The sequence below is a fragment of the Lissotriton helveticus genome, chromosome 3_1, assembly GCF_964261635.1.
Source record: "Lissotriton helveticus chromosome 3_1, aLisHel1.1, whole genome shotgun sequence".
In the NCBI taxonomy this organism is placed as follows: domain Eukaryota; kingdom Metazoa; phylum Chordata; class Amphibia; order Caudata; family Salamandridae; genus Lissotriton; species Lissotriton helveticus.
The window spans coordinates 405,644,330-405,665,667 of record NC_136061.1 but is presented as its reverse complement, the minus strand read 5'-3'; the positions used below and the strand labels follow the sequence as shown (position 1 = coordinate 405,665,667).

Below are 21,338 nucleotides of genomic sequence, written 5' to 3'. Positions count from 1 at the left end.
TTCGACACAGTTAACCATCGTGTCTTACTCCATCGGCTGGCTGCGGCAGGGATCGCAGGTTCGGCGCTCACGTGGATAGAATCCTTCCGCTCAGGGCGCTCGTTCCAGGTATGGGACGGCAACTTCCACTCTGCCACCCTCCCCGTCACAAGCGGGGTCCCCCAGAGGTCATCACTAAGCCCCACTCTATTTAATGCTTACATGGCCCCTCTCGAAGACGTGGTCACCCCCTTCGGGATCAAAATAGTGAGCTACGCAGACGACACGCAACTGGTCGTCTCACTCTCCCAACTGTACAACTATCCAGACAATTTGCCGAACTGCCTCAAGGAAATTCACAACTGGATGTGCGAGTCATCGCTCAAACTAAACGGGTCAAAGACTGAAGTCATGCTTCTGGGCAAGCAATGGACCACCATCCCCCCATCGGTCTGGCCAGACGTGCTCGGGGAAATTCCCACCCCGAAACAAGAAATTAAGACCTTAGGAGTCTGGCTAGAACCCGAGCTGTCGATGAAAACCCAAGCATCCAAAACAGAAGGTACCTGCTTTGGTCTCATGCGCTCTATCCGCAGGATCCTCCCAATACTTCCGCCCCTATCCAGGAAACTCCTGGTCCAAGGTCTGATCCTTGCGCGGCTGAACTACAGCAACATGGTATATCTGGGAGCTCCAGAAGCTACCATGGCTAAACTTCAGCGCACGCAGAACGCAGCCGCCCGGTTACTTATGAACCTCCCTTCCAGAGTATCAGCCAAACCAGCAATTAAGGCCCTCCACTGGCTTCCAATACGTCAAAGGGTCGAATTCAAGGCCCTGTGCACTGCACACAAACTGTTTAATGATCTTGGCCCTGCTACTCTGAGAGACCTGGTTACCCCTTACAAGGCCCCCAGGTCCCTTCGCTCGGATAATGAGCGTCTGGCCAACGTCCCCAGATACAGGAAGACACGTACCGGCGGCCGACGCTTTTCTGTTAAAGCATCTTCCGGGTGGAATTCACTTCCCCGCCCCCTGCGGCTGGAACCCAGTCATCTGATTTTCAGGAAAAAACTGAAAACGCTGCTATTCCCAAAATAAAGTCCCCTCTTTTTCTCCTCTGGTCTCCACAAATGTTATAGCGCGGGGATGCCTCCGGGTCACCAGGCGCTCTACAAATCGCTAAAATAAATAAATAAAATACAGAAGGTCTTCAGTAGAGTTCTGCAGTAAAGGATTCAGCTATAGGCAGACGACAATGCCATCTTATCACAGTATCAGGCCGGCTTTAGGGCGAGGACGGGATCAACCAACCAGGCATTTCAGCTCCTACTGCTCTACTGGAAAGTGGTGATTGGCAAGGGCAGTCTTAACCTAGCATTAATTGATTTAAAGACTGCCTTTGATTTAGCCCCTAGGAGTAAATTATGGCTGGCACTTAAAGACATGGGCACCCCCCACTTATTCTTAACTTGGTGGTCCAGCTACATGAAGAGAACCACGTTCAGATTAGGTGGGTATGCAAGGACTGCTGGATGAGCGTATTCCGGTCTGAGGAGATTGACAGAGTTGTGCTTTGGCTCCCCCTCTATTCTCCCTTTATATGAATAGAGTAGTTGGCTTTCTGCAAGCAGATCCAGCAGACTCACCAACCCTGGGGGCTGATGAGGTACAGACCCTCTTGTTCGCAGACACCCTGCTGGCATCAAAGACCCCAGCAGAGTTGCAGCGACTACTTAATTAGGTTCCAACTCTTCTGTGAAATCCGGGGGTTGGTTATTAATTCCTCAAAAACCAAATTTTTGGCCTTTAACCACAACAAGTCCTACAAAGGCAGCCCCTTGCTAGGTGGGACACCCCTGGAAAGAATTGGCACCTTCGATTACCTTGGTGTCCAACTGATAAAGTGTCATGGAACCCTTACCTAGCAAAGATGCTGATGGGCCATAAGCAAGTAGCAGGATCACTTGGGAGGGAACACCGTTCTTCACATAGCAGACCGGTAGCCCCAGCCCTCCAGGTGTATGACTCCAAAGCAGACTGCACAGCATAGTACAGTGCAGTGCAGAGCTGTGGGGATTTGAAAAGGCCCAAGATCTCTGCAGATCTAAGCATAAGTTTCTTAGGGTTTAATAGTGCTGCCTCAAAACATTCCCCTTATGCTAGATATGGGTGGCGACATAGCATGGCTTCCCCGCTGCTCTTTTGGGCCCATATTAAGCGGACCCCAGAGCTACTACCCTATGCAGAAGCCATCAGAGGTTATACGGATAGGTACCAGCAACAACATAGGTTGGATCTCCAACGTTAGTAAAATGATGTCAGCACTGGGGCTTCAAGCGCATTGGGTCAACCAAGAGCCACCTAGAAAAGAAGCGCTCAAATGTTTATACTAGGAATGGGCAGAACAAGAATTCAGCAAACCTAACTTGGGGGCGGGGGGAGACTAACTAGAGCATTTTACATTCACAAATATTCCAGACATTTAGAGCCCTGTGTTAGATATAATTCAGGTCCCTCAGGACAGGATGTTCTACATCCATTTTAGGATTGGCACACTACCTGTCTGCGACAACAGCAAAATGACACTCAAGCAATCAAACACCAAAGGACTGCCAATGTTGCAAGGCCCCAGTAGCAAAGTGTTGCCCACATTCTGTTTGCTTGTCAGGCATACAGCACTCGAGGGTGAAATGGTTATAACTGATTTTTAGGCAATTGTGTACATGGGTCTATCGGGTTGCCCTACACATTCTCATATCAAACCCTAGACCACTTTTTGCGTGCTGCTTGGCAGAGTTCTTAAGTCAGGCATGGCTCATCAGACGAAAGACCCAGACAGGAATGCTACAGCACTCAGCAACACGATCACACACACAACTGTAGTATGGCTCATAGGCTGACTATTTAGGTTTTACATATAGGTTATGCATGTGCACTTTATTGTTCTTAGTCTCTATGATGTTGCACAGAGGAGGGCTGGAAATCCTAAGGAGGTTTGCAGGGGATTGCATTTGAGTTCAACAGGAGTACCACACTAGGAAGTATTGTAATGTTTCCTCCCTCTTAATTATAAGATGTTCAATGTATGTTTGTATTGCTCTATGTGTATTAATTCTTATCACTGACCTGCCAAATTGCATTTTGTACCCTGGTTGCGATAAATAGATAGATATTAAAGTAAACACGCTCAGTGCACAAAGATCGCCATGACGGCAAGCCTCTTGTGGCGGCGGTCTGGGGTTAGGGGGCGAGCCCCCAAACAATAACTCACTGTGAAGATCCAAGGAAAAAACAGCAACCACGGAGATCAAAATAGCTTAGTTAGCGGTGATTTATTCAGCAAAGAATCAGCAACTGTGCAGATTCTTTGCTGAATAAATCACCGCTAACAAAGCTATTTTGGAGTCCGTGATTGCTGTTTTTTCCTTGGATCTTCAGTGAGTTGCTATACATACTGTTTACTTTTGAATATAAAATGCTGTTTTTATAGCTTTTATGACATGAGCTGTCGAAATGAAGCTTATACATCAACAAGATTGTATTTGCATTGTCATTCCACTAGTTCTAGTCATAGTACAACCTGATGAGGTTTCAAACAGAACCCCCAGTCACTCTAGAGTGAATGCCAACAGCAGCAAATTTAGTATCAATGTTTCAGGGTGTCAAACACTTATCACTTATGTTTAGCAAACAAATGGAAAGGGAAGGACCCTAGTAGTTTCACCTCACAACGAAAGCTACAAAGGATTAGACCAATTTATGTTGCTAATTAGACACTTCACCAGGAGATACCCTTAAAGAATCCTGTGATGAACTTATGGTGTGGGAAGATTTCCAAACCTAGCTTTTAACTCTGGAACATTGCTTCTATGATAATTTAGCATGCAGATTCCTACTGCTGAGACATTGCAATTGCTTTTTCATTAGTATTTAACTTTGTAAAATAGCCCCAGAGCAAAATATAACTCAGCAATGAAATTCCCAAATCATGCACACCTTTGGAACAAGACATCAGCTTCTCCCCACAGAACCAGCCTTAGCCATGCTACACACCAAAAGCACTCGGTACATTGAAGCATAAGTAATTATCCAATATATAAGGAACAAGAGTTCTGATCCCATCATCCTTTAAGATGAAGGCTGGCCTTAAAAACAAATAGATTGCATCTCAAAGCAACCAGACGCTTTATTGAATTTACAAATTGTAAAGTATTCACTTCAGTATTTTCAGTCATATCTACACTTGCTCTACTTGTTAAGACATGCAAAGTCATAAATAGGCATCGCTGTTGGCACATCTTAAAAGTTATTAAATGTCTCTTCTAGAAAGATATCGGTGTGCCGTCAAGTGAAAATATTTTCTGAGATGCTATTGCATTAGCTAGACTTGAGCAGTAGTTAAACAAATATTCTGATTTGGTGCAAATTAAAACCTTGTGTTTCCTGGCCAGTTGGAGAGTGAATTCACAAGACGTTTAGTACGCACTATTTTAGGACACGAAATACATGGGACAAAAATAGAATGGTACAAGAAATCAAGAGTTTATGAACTGGCCACTTAGCTGGATGTAAAAACAAGTCTTACTACTTGCCTTTGTAACAGGCGGGCAGAACATACCACTAAACGACGGAAAACCACGGCTTAGATTAATAAAAAATTCAGTAATTTACGTGCTGAATGGCAAATTTAAAGGTCTATGCATACAGTTATCCAGTTACTGTACAAAAACCGAAAATTACTTTTAACGTAAGTGTGTACTAACTATTCATTTAGACAGTGGGAGCCTCGGAATCACCTTGTCGGTGTCCAGTCCGCATGACATTTCCGACTAAGCACCGGTTCCACACTCTGACACCCGGCTAGTCGTGGTTGCACAAAAGCTCTCCGACTGAGATCTTTATTCCAACGACCGATAAAGACAAACGTGAGCCGGAGGAGAGTGGGCAATGGATGTTCTCACTAGGACTCCAGGTCGCGCAGTATAAAGTAAAGGATTAATCCATGTGACCCCGCCACCCCATGACAAAAGATCCCGAAGCCTTCCCGACTACCAAAGAAGCCTTCACAGCACCGGAAAGACAGGCCAGAACCATGACCTGCCTTTGGGGGAATACTTCACCCTTCTAGACAAGGTGCCGCTGTGGCCAGGAAAGACCGGACAGCCCCTATCCAAGTAAAACAGCTTGCTCATGTCTTTCACTGTACCAAAGGACTCTGTCACAACTCACCGAATGAAAGTCTGAGAAGAAACGGGCGACGTGAATGGGCTGAGCGGCGACGACTTTGCGGACTTCCCCCCTTTACGCTGTGCGACGCCGGAGAGGAGGGAAAGAGGAGAAAAAAGGCTTATTAACGTCACGCAGAAGCGTCATCGCGAGAGTTCATGCAGCCGGGTGAGTCCATTCCTCCAGTGGTGTAAGTGTTAAGACTTCCTATTCGCCTTTCGATAGACTTCACGCCAGTGACACTGTAAGCAGTTACTAAATGGAGATATTTTTGAAATATTTACGTAAAACTTGATATTTGTGGCTGCCAGTGCCACTTCAGAAGATTTAAGTTACAATGGCGCTTTAACTCCCCTGTTTAGCTATGGACTGTGCCCAAAATATTGCGTAATCACGCCACAGGCCTCTTCCTGGCGAGCACCAGATTTATCCGACATGGGCGGAACCATTGCTGTGGTAATAGACAGAGAAGAAATATTGGGCTGTCACGACGCAGCTGATCAAGTGCCAGTGGCAAGCGACTTCAACGCAGCACCCATGTTGGATTGCACAATTTATTGAGTGAGACGTGCAGTCTACAGTTGTTTTCGTTGGAAAAAATAATGAGTTGTGCAAGGTTCAATAGATATTTTAAGTCGGAAAGCTCCAATCTAACTTTTTTGACTTCGCTTTTGTCAGCAAGAAATCTAGTATGTGCCCTCAGTGTTGGTGTTTTTTTCATTACCTTTAAAGGCATCTCACCTAATCACACGCAGAACCATCATGTTGCCCTGTTCCATGCGTCAGTATTTCATCCAGGCCAGTTGTTTTCTTTGCATGCTTGAATAAAAAACAGTTCTAGCATTTGCAATAATAATTTTCAATTATATTAAGGACATGTAAACTTTGATTATGCTTCTCTTTCTTTACTCTTTAGTTTTCAGCAGCCGATCAAATGTAAAACTTTCAAAGCACTTCATTTCCCATGATCACCATAATCACATGACCCAACCATACAGTCCACAACCCTACATAATCTTCACATTGCTATTCAGCTTCTTCTTTCTTTGCCTCAAATATCAGCAAAACTATTAAAAAGTCTGAGAGCCCGAATTGAAAGTCCTGGGTCCAAGGAATCCGAATTCCTCTGCTTGCGACAACAGGAAGATCATCCCACGAAGTACCCAAATATCACTGGAGAATACTTCCAGAAGCATCAAGCTTCCACATGGCATGAATCACTTGTTCTCATTTCATAGGAAAAATGAAAACACTAAAGCCGTAAACACTAGCTCATATATCAGAAACAGGGATGTGGAATTCCTGTAGCCCGACACCCAGGACATATTGTTTGGGGTCAAGGGCAACAAGTTTTCATGTGTATTTTGTCCTTGGGACAAGTAGGTCCAACGCCCTGAAGCACAAACCCTTTGGCTTCCAGTACCACATTATTGATCAGGGAAGTGCACTGTCTGCCATTGTGGTAATATTTTTGCGCGTATGTTAACGCTGGTCAAACTTGTATTTATGGTTCATTAATTGAAAGCCTTTATTATTAGGGTGAGCGCTGTAAGTGAATGTTGTAAGCTCCAACCGCACTACTGACAGTGTTTCCAGTATAAAAATGTGTACACACGTTTTCAAAGTTTAGCAATATTGAGGCTATGTATAATGTTCCCAGAATGGTGTCTGATTTGATGCAAATATTTGCAGAAGCTTGAAATCAAGATTGATGATTCTTTGCTTTCAAAATAAAATGTTCATAAAAAAATTAAAGCAGGAAAAAAACATTTATCTAAACTACTGTCTTTTCAGGTACCCTTTCTTTGCAAAATCATTTAGTAACATGTGTTGATGCATTCTAGTATTTCCCAAAAATATTCATAATGAAAAATCAGTGCAAACGGTTTCAATAGGATTATTGGAAACAAAAATAAACAATTATTGGCAAAGCCAGTAGGTCTGAAATTGGTGAGGCTATATCAGAGTTCATATATAATGAGATTGCTGACATAATTTGTCGCTGCACTACATGGCACCAAAGGGGCAAGTGGATTTTGTTACAGGACAAATAGATTTTTGAAACAAGGTGCCGCATGGGCAAGTAGATATTTTTATAAAATTCCACACCTCTGCTGAAAACATAATGAAATAATCAATACTATCAGGGAGGGAAATACATATATGTGTAAATGACTAAGTGGGATAATCCTCATCTCTGTGTCCTTAATAGAATTGATATTTTTTGTTGCGAATGGTAGAACAATTTTGGTTCTATGTCAGGACCGATTATGCCACCGACTGAGCCACCACCACAGAAGCAAGATACATCCACAATCGGCTTATAATAGAATGACTTAAACGCATATTCTGACAACCAATCTACTGCTCTTAAGATGTCCTCTAAACGTGAACCTAAAGGAAATGATTTTGAAGTCATCGCCCCTGTAGTGGAGTGAGCACCAAAAACAGAGGTATCAATGCCCACTTGGGACAATAACCAATGCACCCACCTAGCTAGGGGTGAGCTGCTACAGGTCTAAAATGTTTCTGTAAAGCAATCAACAATTGACCTCTCATATCAGTAAGAAACTCAGCAGTACTCATTTCGCATGCTTTCAGGCACTGAACCATGCAAAGCTTAGTTATCCGAAAAGTCAGGTAGGATACTGACCTGGAATTGCACTTCATCTATCTGGAAATAGAAAAGGTAACACCCTCAGGCGAAAAAACTCACCTAGCTAGGTATTGGGCACACATGCTAGACACTCACTTACATGAAATTAGATTCAAGAGCATAGTTAATTTAGCTGTTGTTTCCTCAATAGATATTTATTTTCAGGCCAAGATTCTAAAAACCACAGGACTATGTTAACGTCTGTTAGAAGCGGCTGTCTCTAGTTGGCAGAGGTATACACTTCTGACAAATAGGGACACACCTTTTCTAGTCAGGGCAAGGGGATCACACACTTAGATAACCCCTGCTCACCCCCTTGGTAGCTTGGCAAAGCAGACAGGCTTATCTCAGAGGCAGTGCGTTAAGCATTGATGACCACATACAGTAATAAAGTGAATACACTACAAATGGACACAACACAGTAGTATTATAAAAATAAGAATGTTTATATAAGGCTTAGCACAAGACCAAATAACGACAAAAATATACCACAATCTTAATAAATACTCTTGGAAGGGAAAATAATAATTCAAGCACGGTTTCTTCTTAGCACAAAGTCTTTAGTATCAAAAGCAACTCTTCTTCTCTAAAACACAGTTCTTGGCAACAATGTAAGCCACACGGGAGTCACACAACGTCGAGGCAAAGTTAGTCCAAAGGTTCGGCGTCGACCGCGAGGAGCGCTACGTCGAGCCCGGAGTCACACAGACCCCCACAACACAGTACCTTGGAAAAGTGAAGCACTCGATGATCAGCGGCGTCGAGATGTCCGGCGTCACGTCTTCGGCGTCGATCGGGCCTCGGAGTCGGGGCGATCTGCAGCGGCGTCGACCGAAGTCAGGCAGGAGCAGCGCTCACGAGGTGAAGCAGGATACGGCGTCGTCGATGTCAATGTTGCACGAGTGAGCAGCGCTCACGGCGTCGAGAGGGCTCGATGTTGATGCGATCAGCAGCGGCGTCGACACGAGGTCACTTGGAGCTGGAGCCGAACTCACTACTCACTGGTGTTGTTGCTGGCGTCGATCGGGCCCGGCGGCCGGCGTCGAGGAAGCGGGACACTGGAGCCGTTACTCACGATGTCGAGCTGGATTCGGGGGCGTCCGTCGGCGTCGAGATTGCTGGATTCTTTCAGAGGTGCTGGAGTCACAAGTTCCAGCAAACAGCACTTTAAGCAGATGAAGTCCTTTAGCCCTGTGACTTCAACAGGAGACTGGCACTCTTCCAGCCCTTGGAGATTTTCTTAGCAAAGATTGAGAGTACACACACAGTTCCTCTCTCCTGGTTCCTTGGCAAAAATAAAGAAGCAATGCAGGATTTCCCCAACAAACAGCACTCTGGCAGAAGGGGTAGGCAGTCCTTAGATCAGCAGGCTTCTTGTCCTTGGTTCAGGTTTCCTTGTCAGAAGTGATCTAAATTCTTGGTTCAGGGGTCCTTCTCTTATACCCCTTTTTGGCTTTGATCCCTTTGTCCATGCAGGGGAATTTCCCCCCATCTTGGGTTTGTTGTGGGTGTTGCCAGGCCGAAGCACCTGGCCTATTCACTGTGCAGGGCAGAGTCTTCAGCCGCCCAGCAGGAGCGGAGCCAGCATTGTCACTGGCAGGGGCAGGGCCATCAGTTGCCCGGCAGGAGGTGGGCCAGGAAAGTCCCAGGCAGGCACAGAGTCATCAGTCGCCTGGCAGGGGGGCGGAGCCAGCATTGTATCAGGCAGAGCAGGCTATCAGGAGCTACTCTTCCCCTACTCTCAATGTAAATGCCACACTCACCCCACACTGACTCATTCAGACCTCTGGAGCCACCCAGCTCCTGTCACACGCACACCAGAACCAGCAGAGACCGGTAGACAGTTAGACAAGAAAATAGCTACTTTCTAAAAGTGCTATTTTCAAACACAGAGTCCAAAAACCATCCACACAAAAGGATGCGTTATTAAACCCTGAGTTCAGGGATACCAAACTCGACATTGCACCATGCTCCCCGAGCCCGCTAGGATTATAGCATTAATAATCCTGGCAGCCCATTCTAACTGATGGAGAGCAGGTTACCGTACACTAGTGAAAAACGAATATGGCTGTAATTCACTATTAGGACATGCCAACCTTGTCAGGCTTGTCCTACCTTATGCTTACAATGCACCCTGCCCGTGGGCCTACCATAGGGGTGACTAACATGAAGTTAAGGGAAGGTTTAGGGACTGGCAAGTAGGTGTACTTGCGCAGTCTGCGTGACAGTACCAGACTGCACGTGGTCTAGCAATGGTAGACCTTCAGACATACTTTTACTAGGCCGCTCTTGTGGATGGCACAACACGTGCTGCAGGCCCACTAGCAGCATTTGTATTTACAAGCCCTGGCACTCCTGGTGCACTCTACTAGGGACTGACAGTAAACCAAATAAGCCAATCATGGAATTCAATCAATACAGCAATTTCACATAGGGAGCACTTGCACTGTGGCACTGATCAGCAGTGGCACAGTGCCCAACGCATTTACCAGCAAAAACATCGTAAACAGAGGAGGCAAACAGAAAACATGGAGGAGAGACTCATGCCAATGATGCCAGGTCTAACACGTGTCCCCTCCAGCTGAAATGTGGGGAGAACTACCCTTACCCTAGGGAGTCCTCATCACTAAGGCGGAAAAATCTGGACAGACCATCAGCATTGGCGTGATCTGTGCCAGGGCGGTGTTCCACCGTGAAGTCATCCCCTGTAGGGAAATGGACCACCTCAACAGCTTTGGATTCTCACCCCTCATCTGCATCAACCATCTGAGGGGCCTGTGGTCTGTCTGAACCCGGAAGTGAGTCCCAAAGAGGTAGGGTCTTAGCTTCTTCAGCGCCCAGACCACAGCAAATGCTTCTCTCTCTATCGCACTCCACCTCTGTTCCCTGGGAAGTAACCTCCTACTGATGAAGGCTACAGGTAAGTCTCGGCCCTCTTCATTCACCTGAGCTAGAACAGCCCCCACGCCATGCTCTGAAGCGTCCGTCTGGACAGCAAATTCTTTAGAAAAGTCGGGTGCCTGGAGTATGGGTGCTGTGCACATTGCAGTTTTCAGGGTGTCATAGGCCGTCTGACAGGCGTCAGTCCAGATCACAAGTCGGGGCTGCTTCCTGGAAGTCAGCGAAGTCAAGGGGTGCACAATGTTACCATAATCCTTGACGAACCTCCTGTAATAACCCGTGAGACCCAAGAAGGCTCTCACCTGAGTCTGGGTTTTGGGCGGTGCCCATGCCAGGATGGTATCAATCTTGGGTTGCAGGGGGGCCACCTTGCCGCTCCCTACTTGGTGCCCCAAGTACACCACTGAACCCTGCCCAATCTGGCACTTACTGGCTTTGATTGTGAGGCCTGCTCTGCGCAGGGCCAACAACACTTCCTGGAGGTGGCGCAAGTGTTCCTCCCAGCTGGCGCTGAACACTGCGATGTCGTCCAGGTAGGCGGCACTGAAATCCTCCAGTCCAGCCAAGACCTGGTTGACCAACCTCTGGAAGGTGGCAGGGGCATTCTTCATCCCAAAGGGCATAACCCGGAACTGGTAGTGCCCATCTGGTGTGGAGAATGCTGACCTCTCTTTTGCCCCATCAGTCAAGGCGATCTGCCAATACCCAGACGTTAGATCAAACGTACTAAGGTACCGGGCAGCCCCCAACCGATCTATGAGCTCATCAGCTCTGGGGATGGGGTGCGCGTCAGTCTTGGTGACTGAATTGAGTCCTCGGTAATCCACACAGAACCGAAGTTCCGGTGAAGCACCAGGCGCTGCAGCCTTTGGGACCAAGACCACTGGGCTGGCCCAAGGACTGCTAGAGGACTCAACCACCCCTAAGGCAAACATTTTGGAGACTTCCTCCTTGATGTATGCTCTGACCTTGTCAGTCACTCTGTAAGCCTTGTGCTTCACAGGAGTGCTGTCCCCGGTGTCCACATCATGGACACACCACTGAGTGACACCAGGAATCAAGGAAAACAGATCAGGGAATTGTCCCAACAATTCGCGACAATCCTGCTGCTGTTCAGGGGTCAGTGTGTCAGAGAGGACAACACCATCCACTGACCCATCTTGCTCTTTTGCAGACAGGAGGTCAGGAAGAGGCTCACTCTCCTCCTCCATTCCAGCATCTGTAGCTAGGAGCATGCCCACTTCGGACCTTTCTAAGTGGGGCTTCAAACGGTTGACATGCAGGACCCGCAAGGGGTTCCTGGGAGACTTCAAGTCCACCATGTAGGTGACATCGCTCTTTTTCTCCACAACCTCAAATGGTCCAGTCCACCTGTCCTTGAGCGCACAAGGTTCCACAGGGGACATGACCCAAACTTTTTGTCCAGGCTGAAGCTCTACCAGAGTGGCCTTCTGGTCGTACCACCGCTTCATCTCCTCCTGGCTGGCCTCCAGATTTGCCTGAGCAAGATCTCTGAAGCGCCTAGTCTGGTTCCTAAAGGCCAGCATGTAACTGTATACATCCTGGGGAGGTTTCCTGGGAGATTGCTCCCAGCCTTCTTTGACCAGACTCAAAGGTCCTCTTATCGGGTGACCATACAAAAGCTCAAAGTGGCTGAACCCTAGAGACTTCTGTGGCACCTCACGGTAAGCAAACAACAGGCATGGCAAGAGGACGTCCCATTTACGCCTCATTGGTTCTTCAAGACCCATAATCATGCCTTTAAGGGTACGGTTGAATCTTTCAACCAACCCATTACCTTGAGGGTGGTAAGGAGTGGTGAACTTGTAAGTTACCCCACACTCCTTCCACAAAGACTTCATATAGTTGGAAATGAAGTTGGTGCCCCGGTCTGACACCACCTCTCTGGGGAACCCCATTCGGGAAAAAACACCCATCAGTGCCCGTCCCACCACGGGGGCCGTCACTGTTCTGAGAGGGATGGCTTCCGGGTACCGTGTGGCATGGTCCACCAAGACCAGGATGAACCTGTTGCCCAGGGCTGTCTTGGGGTCCAGGGGCCCAACAATGTCAATCCCCACCCGGTCAAAGGGGGTACTGACCACGGGAAAAGGTTGGAGGGGAGCCTTCTGCTTCCGCCCGCTTTTCCCACTTGCCTGGCAAGTTTGACAGGTCTTGCAATGGATATCTGTATCCCTTCTCATCTGAGGCCAATAAAAATGGGTGACAAGCCTGTCATAGGTCTTGTCCTGCCCCAGATGTCCAGCTAAAGGAACGTCATGAGCCAAACCCAGTAGGAAGGCTCTGAAGCGCTGGGGTACCACCAGCACACGGGCTGACCCAGGCTCAGCAGCCTTAGGCTCGCTATACAGGAGGTCGTTCTCCCAGTAAACAAAATGTGACCCTGACTGATCACCTGAGGTTTGGGCTGAGGCCTGCTGCCTCATACCCACAAGAGAAGGGCACACTTTCTGTTCTGCACAGAATTCTTCCCTGGAGGGACCACCATCCTGCTGCCAGTGGGTCAGCTCGGGCAGGTCTCCCAGTTCAGCAACTTGTTCACCTGTGGGTTCCAGGGCATACCCCTCAAGGTCTGCCTCCTCCTGGACCACGGGAACTACGGGGGACGGTTTCCCGCGCCCCCTGCCTCTTCTCTTCACAGCTGGGTCCTGGGCCATACTTTCAGGCTCCAGAACCCCATCAACACCCTTACTTGCTGTCATGGATCGAGTGGTTGCACACACCCACTCTGGCACACCCAACATTTTCAAATGTGTCTCCCTCTCCACCTTAGCCCAAGGGGAGTCTTCCAAATCATTGCCCAGGAGACAATCAACAGGCATGGCGGGCCTTACAGCAACTTGAAGAGTACCTGAAACTCCCCCCCATTCAAAGGAAACTTGAGCTACCTCACACTCTCTCTGGGAGTTGTCAGCAGCTATCACAGGGTAGAATGCGTGGGGAACAACCTGCTCTCTGGACACCAAGTGACACTTGACAGCTGTCACACTCGCTCCGGTGTCTCTGAGAGCTTCCACTCTATGGCCATTAATGGTCACCCACTGCCTATATTTCTTAGTGTTACTAGGCAGAGGGGGTGGAGGGACCAATTCCATGTCTCCTAGAGAGACCAGGGACATCTCTGCAGGACCCTCCCCACCATGGGCAACCATCTCCTCCCCTCCCAGGGCTACACTCGCCAACTGACGGGGAGCTGCACGTGGTGGTGCAGTAGAGTTCTTCAAGGGACACTGAGGATCATAAAAACGGTGTCCCACCTGCTTACAAGCGAAGCAGGTCATGGGGCCCCTACGAACAGGTTTACCTGTCGGGGCCTCTGATTTCTTATCTGGGGGAGGCTGGGAACCCTTCCCTTGGTTCCCTTGGGGATTACTTTGGGGCCCTTTCTGGAACTCCCTCTGTTTACCCTTGTCCCCCCCACTCTTCTGCTGGGGACCCTGCCCACCTTTGGCTGAGTCTCCCACTGGACCCTTGTGGACCCTGGTACTGACCCAGCGGTCCGCCTCTTCAGCAAGTTTTCTAGGGTTAGATATCTTGCTATCAATAAGGTGCTGGCGCAGCTCTGGAAAACAGTTATTAGACAAGTGCTCCCAAGCAAACAAATCATAAAGAGCATCATAACTTTCCACTTTGCTGCCCTTTACCCAACCATCCATGGCTCTGCAAAAATATGACACATATTCCACCCACGTCGTACCAGGCAACTTCTTACATTCTCTAAAGGCCTGTCTGTACTTTTCTGGGGTTAGGCCATACCTTAACATTAAAGCATCTTTCATATGAGCATAAGACATCCTATCCTCAACAGGCATGTCTAACAGGGTATCTCTTCCCTCATTCACAAAGCGACCCCACAACCCCGCTCCCCAATCCTTCTCAGGGACCCGGTGGGCCAACAATGCTAACTCATATGCTTTAAACCATTGACCAATATCCTCATTCTTCTGAAAATCTTTGATCACATCTTTGGGAAAATAAAACCTACTTTCTGCAGGCACAGATGGGATGCTGCCACCAGAGGGATTCAATTCTAACTCTTTAGCTTTGAGCTCCAACTCCCTCAACTTGGTATCATGCTCCAAAGCTAACTTTTCCCTTTCAAACTCCATCCTTTTGATCTCCAGATCAGCTTCTCTCCTGCCTCTTGCATTCTCTATCTCCAACTGCCCATTTATCTTAAGTTTTGCCATTTCCATGTAAGCTCGCTCTTTCGCCCTTTCTTCTCTTTCTTCAGGAGAAAGACCTTTGGAGGAAACACTGCTGCCAGGAGGGGATGTGGGCCCATTCACTGGCACCTCCTCCTCCCCTTCCCCTGGCGGTACCACCACCGGATCAGAGGAATCTCTGGCCTCTAACCAGGCCTGCAATGCTTTGAGATAATCTGGCCTCCTTGAAATGCCTGTGGTAGGAACTTGCAACTGCTTGCAAAAGGATTTCAGCTTCTTTAACGGATAGTCGTTCATCTTACTCCTATCAAATTCCTCCTCAACAACAGGTGTAGTGCCTCCAGCATTACTCATGGTCAAAACTGGCAGTTTCAAAAATCAAGCTCCAGGAAAGCGGAGAACAAAAATAGGATATCCAACCAAAACAGATTGTGGCTGCGCTATGATCTGCTTTCACTATGTAGCGCACACTAATCACTGCACATGGGTCATAAATGCAAAGTTCAAATCCTCACCGCTGACCCACCAATGTTAGAAGCGGCTGTCTCTAGTTGGCAGAGGTATACACTTCTGACAAATAGGGACACACCTTTTCTAGTCAGGGCAAGGGGATCACACACTTAGATAACCCCTGCTCACCCCCTTGGTAGCTTGGCAAAGCAGACAGGCTTATCTCAGAGGCAGTGCGTTAAGCATTGATGACCACATACAGTAATAAAGTGAATACACTACAAATGGACACAACACAGTAGTATTATAAAAATAAGAATGTTTATATAAGGCTTAGCACAAGACCAAATAAGGACAAAAATATACCACAATCTTAATAAATACTCTTGGAAGGAAAAATAATAATTCAAGCACGGTTTCTTCTTAGCACAAAGTCTTTAGTATCAAAAGCAACTCTTCTTCTCTAAAACACAGTTCTTGGCAACAATGTAACCCACACGGGAGTCACACGACGTCGAGGCAAAGTTAGTCCAAAGGTTCGGCGTCGACCGCGAGGAGCGCTACGTCGAGCCCGGAGTCACACAGACCCCCACAACATAGTACCTTGGAAAAGTGAAGCACTCGATGATCAGCGGCGTCGAGATGTCCGGCGTCGCGTCTTCGGCGTCGATCGGGCCTCGGAGTCGGGGCGATCTGCAGCGGCGTCGACCGAAGTCAGGCAGGAGCAGCGCTCACGAGGTGAAGCAGGATACGGCGTCGTCGATGTCGATGTTGCAAGAGTGAGCAGCGCTCACGGCGTCGAGAGGGCTCGATGTTGATGCGATCAGCAGCGGCGTCGACACGAGGTCACTTGGAGCTGGAGCCGAACTCACTACTCACTGGCGTTGTTGCTGGCGTCGATCGGGCCCGGCGGCCGGCGTCGAGGAAGCGGGACACTGGAGCCGTTACTCACGATGTCGAGCTGGATTCGGCGGCGTCCGTCGGCGTCGAGATTGCTGGATTCTTTCAGAGGTGCTGGAGTCACAAGTTCCAGCAAACAGCACTTTAAGCAGATGAAGTCCTTTAGCCCTGTGACTTCAACAGGAGACTGGCACTCTTCCAGCCCTTGGAGATTTTCTTAGCAAAGATTGAGAGTACACATACAGTTCCTCTCTCCTGGTTCCTTGGCAAAAATAAAGAAGCAATGCAGGATTCCCCCAACAAACAGCACTCTGGCAGAAGGGGTAGGCAGTCCTTAGATCAGCAGGCTTCTTGTCCTTGGTTCAGGTTTCCTTGTCAGAAGTGATCTAAATTCTTGGTTCAGGGGTCCTTCTCTTATACCCCTTTTTGGCTTTGATCCCTTTGTCCATGCAGGGGAATTTCCCCCCATCTTGGGATTGTTGTGGGTGTTGCCAGGCCGAAGCACCTGGCCTATTCACTGTGCAGGGCAGAGTCTTCAGCCGCCCAGCAGGAGCGGAGCCAGCATTGTCACTGGCAGGGGCAGGGCCATCAGTTGCCCGGCAGGAGGTGGGCCAGGAAAGTCCCAGGCAGGCACAGAGTCATCAGTCGCCTGGCAGGGGGGCGGAGCCAGCATTGTATCAGGCAGGGCAGGCTATCAGGAGCTACTCTTCCCCTACTCTCAATGTAAATGCCCCACTCACCCCACACTGACTCATTCAGACCTCTGGAGCCACCCAGCTCCTGTCACACGCACACCAGAACCAGCAGAGACCGGTAGACAGTTAGACAAGAAAATAGCTACTTTCTAAAAGTGCTATTTTCAAACACAGAGTCCAAAAACCATCCACACAAAAGGATGCGTTATTAAACCCTGAGTTCAGGGATACCAAACTCGACATTGCACCATGCTCCCCGAGCCCGCTAGGATTATAGCATTAATAATCCTGGCAGCCCATTCTAACTGATGGAGAGCAGGTTACCTTACACTAGTGAAAAACGAATATGGCTGTAATTCACTATTAGGACATGCCAACCTTGTCAGGCTTGTCCTACCTTATGCTTACAATGCACCCTGCCCGTGGGCCTACCATAGGGGTGACTAACATGAAGTTAAGGGAAGGTTTAGGGACTGGCAAGTAGGTGTACTTGCGCAGTCTGCGTGACAGTACCAGACTGCACGTGGTCTAGCAATGGTAGACCTTCAGACATACTTTTACTAGGCCGCTCTTGTGGGTGGCACAACACGTGCTGCAGGCCCACTAGCAGCATTTGTATTTACAAGCCCTGGCACTCCTGGTGCACTCTACTAGGGACTGACAGTAAACCAAATAAGCCAAACATGGAATTCAATCAATACAGTAATTTCACATAGGGAGCACTTGCACTGTGGCACTGATCAGCAGTGGCACAGTGCTCAAAGCATTTACCAGCAAAAACATCGTAAACAGAGGAGGCAAACAGAAAAAATGGAGGAGAGACTCATGCCAATGATGCCAGGTCTAACAACGTCCTATAAAACAGAGTACTTTGGAAGAGGTGGTTTCACTGTTTGAATACCTCGTAATAACTTACACACCATAGGGCCTTTGCCAATCGGCTTACCAGCCACTGGCAGATGCCATGCCGAAATAGCAGAGCTGAATTTGTCCACTGATCGATAACCAATGCCAGATGAGGCCAGCAATGACAAAAAACGTATGACTAACTACAATTTGCTCCAATGGGACCTGCACTCCATTCACAGTACCAATTCCTCCATGCTTAAGCATATCTCCTGTGTGTTATTGAGAACCATGCTTGACTGATGAAAGCATTAGTTTCCTGTGAAAGGCCTGGGAGACTCCATCTTTCCCAGAAACTCTCCAAGTCACCAGAGAAAGATGTTCCAACAGGATCAGTTGATGTGGAAGGCCCACTGGATCCACAAGGAGATTCCAACGGAGAGAGATCAAAGCCAGGCATGCACAAGCCAGTTCCAGAATCACCAAAATCCAAGCTTTTGCTTTCCAGTGTGGGGTCACTAAGATCAAGCCTGCCTTCTAGCGTCTCATTTGCGCAAGAACCCTGGAAGTCATCATAAAAGGGGGAAAGGCATAGCTCAGGAAGGGGGACCAGTCCTGGAGAAATGCATCTGTGGCTTGGGGTTCTGGATCCAGGCACAAACGGAAAAAAGTCAGAAGTTGACAATTGAGGCAAGATGCAATAAGGTCTACCGAGCACAGCCCCCAACTGTGCAGGAGAGCATGGAAGACTTTTGGGTGAAGCCTCCAGTCTCTGAAATCACACAAATGTTAAGAGTGCCAGTCCGCAATCATATTGCGTTGTGCTGCGAGATATTCTGCCACTACCGAGATTCGCTGTTGAAGGCAAAAAAGGCCAAAAATCTTTGGCTATGTCCACCAGGAGACGTGAGTTGGTCCCACCCAATTTGCTCACATACCTGACCATGGAACATTGTCCATAGGAAGGAGGATGCAACTATCCGTCTTCTCCAACAAGAGATTCTGAATTACAAGAGAACCCACTAGGAGTTCCAGACAACTGATATGGAGATCCAGTTCCGCCCTGGAACAGCGACCCCCGGTGGAGATCAGACCGCAACAAGCACCATACCCCAGCGGCTGGCATCTGACTCTATTATCATCTCTGGAGTCGAGCCAAAAATTTACCTGACATTCTAGTCTTCCATGTGGTCTAGCCACCAAGACATTTCTGTCGTGGTCTCCTCTGATAGAAGAATCTGTTCCGAATAGCTGAGACCCTTGCAGAGATGCTGAATTTTGAGCTGCTGAAGGTTATGATAATGAAGAGAACCTGGAAAAATGGCCTGGGTCGATGAAGTTAACAGTCCCACAAGGTGAGCTATCGACTTCAAGGATACAGTGTGTTTGCTCAATGTTGACCTCAACTCTTTCTTGATGTTCCAGACTTTTTAGGTTGGTAAGACATGTTGAGCCAGCAAAGAGTTTACTGTAAACCCAGGAATTCCAGATGTTGGGAAGGGGTTAGGATTGATTTATGAGCATTTATGACGAAACCCAGATCTTAAAGGAGAAGGATCGTCTACCCTAGATGAGCCAAAGCCAACTGGGGGTCAATGGGGCATGATAATTATGTTGTCCAAAAAGATGATCAGATGCACTGCTCGAGCCCCATGGCCTCCATGACAGGCCTCCTGATCTTTGTGAAACACCTTGAGGTGGATGAGAGGTGAAAATTGAGAACTCTGAATTTGTAACAAAGACTGGGCCAAAGCAACGGAAGAAAGCGTTGATGCAGAGGAAAAATGGGGACTATTAAGTAAGCATTTTAAAAATTGAATCAAACCATCCAATCTCCCTCGTGGACAATGTCCCTCATAAGCTAGATGTCCTCCATCTTGAAATGATTGTTGACTATCCACACATTGAAGTCTTTCAGGTTTAACACCAAGCATGACCCAGCCCCTTTCTTTTTCACCAGAAAGATGCAACTGAGAAACCCGTTTCAATACCACTTCTAAAGCCTTCTTTTCTAATAGAGTTTGGATTTCTGACGATATAAAATCTTGCTCTTGTTGGGAAATATACATTGTGAGTGGAAGTCAGGGTTGGACAGGGGTGTTGTAAAACTCTAACTTGTAACTGAATAGATTCAAGATTACAAGGGTCCCATGTTAGACTCTGCCAGTTGCGAAGTGTTCTGCCCCCAGTAATACTTCTGAAAGTAGAATAATTCTTACCTGTGGAACCAGATTTTTTTTGAATGATCCTGGCAAACCCCTGTATCGCACTTTCTTGAAGCGATTCCAGCTGCCACAGGAATGAGAAGAGTAGAAGGGGGGTATTTCTAGGACTCCTGATTTCCTTCTCTAACTCGTTGGTAAAAATCTTGTTGTGGGCCTTGGTGGTAGTCATGTCCAAACGCACACCCTCCAAAGCATCCGTCCATACCAAAAAGTGGTCTGAATACCTTTTTAAGGGATCTATGTCAAGATTGCTATACGTAGCCACAAACATAGAATGTTCTTTCAGAAAAGGGGTCCCAAACAAAAGGCCTTGCGCTATCGACCCTTAATTAGATGACGCAAGCTCAGAGAGCTCCGGGTCGATTTTGAGGAGGATGGATCTTTGACGCTCGCTGGATATAGCACAATTCACATTGCCTAGTTGGCACACTGCTGTTTGGGCCCAACTGACTAAGACGTCTGGATCTATGTTTTTCAGTGAATTCTTGGCCTGTTAAGCCTATTCCAGGATTTTAGTTAGTGGGCCTGATACATCCAGTAACTTTCCCTGGCTGCTGCGCCAGGCACAATCTAGTCCCTTTTAGGATCCTTAGAGTATTTCTTTAGGAAGGTCACTGTGTTGCTTCTGACTTGGAACGATGGGGCACACTCAAAACTCAGCACTCCCAACATGAGGCAAAAATATGTGGTACTGCACCTTTAAATGACACAAGTAGAAAATAAACTCAGCACTCTCAAAATGAGGCAACTAGACTGATTCAGATGCGTTTAAAATGAAAGGTATATTTATTAGTACCACACTTTTAAAAGGAAGACACAATATATGTGTAATAAGGCAACTTCTTCCCAGATCTTAAATGAAAGAGTCAAATATAAAAAGCATGTCTACACAGCATAAACACATATGAAATATGTACACAGAGCAATGCAGCTTATAGCATACATACACAAAGTAGGTAAGAGAAATACATCACTGAAAGAGTTTCTTTCAACATTCTGGCCAGCATGACTGGGGAGCCCTTTTACAATCTGCCAGATGTGTTGATTAGGATCCTCAAATGTTCTTTGCAGCTACACGTCTGTTCCACAGAGATCTCCTGTCTGAAAGCCAAGATTCCCTGTCTTTAATACCTTTAACTCAACCACAGGTGAGATTTCTAGAAACCTCTTCCCCTTCCTTCTGTTGCAAAAACAAGACTGGCCATACCGGTCTGCATCGGTCACTCACAGACAAGGCCCCCATGTTTGCTTCGAGGCAGAGCTGTACATT

At 47.5% G+C, this 21,338-nt stretch overlaps 1 protein-coding gene across 1 annotated transcript in view; it reads right to left on the bottom strand.

Annotated features, from left to right (window-relative positions):
• The window catches only part of BZW1 (basic leucine zipper and W2 domains 1), a 48,962-nt gene extending 43,596 nt beyond the window's left edge, over nt 1-5,366 (bottom strand). Inside the window, exon 1 of the mRNA XM_078680184.1 lies at nt 5,212-5,366. The gene's annotated coding sequence lies outside the window, so the exon portion shown is untranslated. The remainder of the gene's footprint in view (nt 1-5,211) is intronic.
• Between the last annotated feature and the right edge of the window lie 15,972 nt (nt 5,367-21,338).